Raw genomic sequence first — 3555 nt, 5'->3', positions numbered from 1 at the left:
CTTCTCTTCAGTCCAATACTGTACTAGCTGGGAACAGACACGAGTGCTATTTGCACTGAGTTTGGTAATGAGAGCACAATAGTGACTTTCCTTACCAGAAAACTACTCGTGCTAGTAGGACCAGAAACTGCATGTGATTCGATTCCGTTTATGAATGAGAATCAAACACTACTTCGCCTTACAAGAAAAACACTCTGTTTTGAGAAAAGAGCACTGTTCTTCTCTACTGAGTTTCCTATAGGGCCAGAACAATGAGATTACTCAGAACAAAAGAACTGTGCTTCCTACACACACGGGCATTATCTGGTTCAACTCTGCTTAGTAACCTGACTAGAACAGTAGCTTTTCTTCAGTCCAATGCACTGTACTTGCTGGGAACAGACATGAGTGGTATTTGCACTGTGTATGGCAATAAGAGCACAATAGTGACTTTCCTTACCAGAAAACAACTCTTGTTCCTAGGATCAGAAAATGCATGTGATTCAACTCTGTTTATGAATGGAAACAAACAGTAGCTTGCCTTAAGAGAAACGCACTCTGCTTTTGAGAAAAGGGCACTCTTCTACTATACTGTGTTTCCTATATGGCCAGAACAGTGAGCTTGCTCAGAGCAAATGAACTTTGCTTCTTACACTCACGGGCCATATTTAGTTCAACTCTTCTTAGGGAACTGACCAAAACAGTAGCTTCTCTTCAGTCCAATACACTGTACTTAGGAAAGTGACAAGAATAAAAGTCTCTTAATTCCAATACACTGTACTTGCTGGGAACAGATGCGAGTGCTATTTGCACTGTGTATAGCAGTTGGAGCACAATAGAGACTTTCCTTACCAGAAAACAACTCTTACACTTAGGAAAAGAAACTGCATTTGATTCAAATCCGTTTATGATTGGGAAACAAAAACTTGCTCGCCTTGAAGAAACACTGCTTTTGAGAAAAGAGCATTATTCTACTCTACTGTGTTACTTAAAAGGCCAGAAGTGTGAGCTTGAACAGAACAAAAGAACTGGGGTTCCTACACGCACGGGCCATATCTAGTTCAACTCTGCTTAGGAAACTGACAAGAACAGTAGCTTCTCTTCAGTACAATACACTGTACTTGCTGAGAACAGACGCAAGTGCTGTTTGCAATGTGTATGATAATGGGAGCACAATAGTGACTTTTCTTACCAGAAAACAACTCTTGCTCCTAGGAACAGAAACTGCATGGGACTCAACTCTGTTTATGAATGGAAAACAAACACTACCTCGCCTTACAAGAAACACACTCTTCTTTTGAAGAAAGAGCACTCTTCTACTCTATTGTGTTTCGTATAAGGCCAGAAAATTGAGCTTGCTCAGAATCAAAAAACTGTGCTTTTTACACACGGGCCATATCTAGTTTAACTATTCTTAGAAAAGTGACAAGAACAGCAGCTTCTTTTCAATCCAAGAAACTGTGCTTGCTGGGAACAGACGCGAGTGCTACATGCAATGTGTATGGCAATGGGAGCACAATAGTGACTTTCATTACCAGAAAATAACTCTTGATTGTAGGACCAGAAACTGCATGTGATTCAACTCCATTTATGAATGGGAAACATACACTAGCTAGCCTAACAAAAACACTCTCTTCTTTTGAGAAAAGAGCACTCTTCGACTCTACTGTGTTTCCTATAGGCCAGAAGAGTGAGCTTGCTCAGAACAAAAGAACTGTGCTTCCTACACACATGGGCCTTATCTAGTTCCACTATGCTTAGAAAACTGACAAGAACAGTAGATTCTCTTCAGTCCAATACACTGTATCTGCTGGGATTAACCCGAGTGATATTTGCACTGTGTACGGCAATGTGTGCACAATAGTGACTTTCCTTACCAGAAAACATCTCTTGCTCCTAGGAACAGAAACTGCATGGGACTCAACTCTGTTTATGAATGGAAAACAAACACTACCTCGCCTTACAAGAAACACACTCTGCTTTTGAAGAAAGAGCACTCTTCTACTCTATTGTGTTTCGTATAAGGCCAGAAGATTGAGGTTGCTCAGAATCAAAAAACTGTGCTTTTTACACACGGACCATATCTAGTTTAACTATTCTTAGAAAAGTGACAAGAACAGCAGCTTCTCTTCAATCCAAGAAACTGTGCTTGCTGGGAACAGACGCGAGTGCTATATGCAATGTGTATGGCAATGGGAGCACAAAAGTGACTTTCATTACCAGAAAATAACTCTTGATTGTAGGACCAGAAACTGCATGTGATTCAACTCCATTTATGAATGGGAAACATACACTAGCTAGCCTAACAAAAATACTCTCTTCTTTTGAGAAAAGAGCACTCTTCGACTCTACTGTGTTTCCTATAGGCCAGAAGAGTGAGCTTGCTCAGAACAAAAGAACTGCGCTTCCTACCCACACGGAGCATATCTTGATCAACTCTGCTGAGGAAATTGACAAGAACGGTAGGTGATTTTTTTTTTCGAGACAGGGTTTCTCTGTGTAGCTTTGAGCCTTTCCTGGGACTCACTTGGTAGCACAGGCTGGCCTCGAACTCACAGAGATCCGCCTGGCTCTGCTTCCCCAGTGCTGGGATTAAAGCCGTGAACCACCACAACTGGGTAAACAGTAGCTTCTTTCGTCCAATACACTGTACTTGCTGGGAACAGACGAGAGTGCTATTTGCACTGTTTATGGCAATTGGAGCACAATAATGACTTTTATTACCAAAACACAACTCCTGCTCGTAGGACCAGAAACTGTATGTGATTAAACTCCATTTAAGAATGGGAAACAAACACTAGCTTGTCTTCCATAAAGCACACTCTGCTTTTGAGAAAACAGCACTCTTCTACTCTACTGTGTTTCCTGTAGCGACAGAAGAGTGAGCTTGCTCAGAACAAAAGAACTGGGCTTACTATAAATGCGGTCCATATAAAGTTCAACTCTGCTTAGGAAACTGACAAGAACAGTAGCTTCTCTTCAGTCCAATTCACTGTACTTGCTGGGAACAGATGCAATGGCTATTTGCACTGTGTATGGCAATGGGAGCACAATAGTTACTTTCCTTACCAGAAAAAAACTGTTGCTCGTAGGACCAGACACTATATGTGATTCAAAACGGTTTATGAAAGGGAAACAAACACTAGCTCGTCTGACAAGAAACACACTCTGCTTTTGAGAAATGAACACTCTTCTACTCTACTGTGTTCATATAGGGACAGAACAGTGAGCTTTCTTAGAACAAAACAACTTTGCTTCTTACACACACGGGACATATCTAGTTCAACTCTGCTTAGGAAACTGACAAGAACAGTAGCTTCTCTTCAGTGAAATACACTGTACATGCTGGGAACAGACACGAGTGCTATTTGCACTGAGTATGGCAATGGGAGCGCAATAGTGACTTTTCTTACCAGAAAACAACTCTTTCTCGAAGGTCCAGAAACTGCAAGTGATTCAACTCCGTTTGTGAATGGGAAACAAAGTCTAGCTCGCCTTACCAGAAACACACTCTACTTTTGAGAAAATTGACTCTTTTACTCTACCTTGTTTCCTATAGGGCCAGAAGAGTGAGCT

The sequence above is a fragment of the Peromyscus eremicus genome, unplaced genomic scaffold, assembly GCF_949786415.1.
Source record: "Peromyscus eremicus unplaced genomic scaffold, PerEre_H2_v1 PerEre#2#unplaced_32, whole genome shotgun sequence".
Lineage (NCBI taxonomy): Eukaryota > Metazoa > Chordata > Mammalia > Rodentia > Cricetidae > Peromyscus > Peromyscus eremicus.
The sequence above is the reverse complement of the archived record's forward strand: the minus strand, read 5'-3'. Positions refer to the sequence as shown.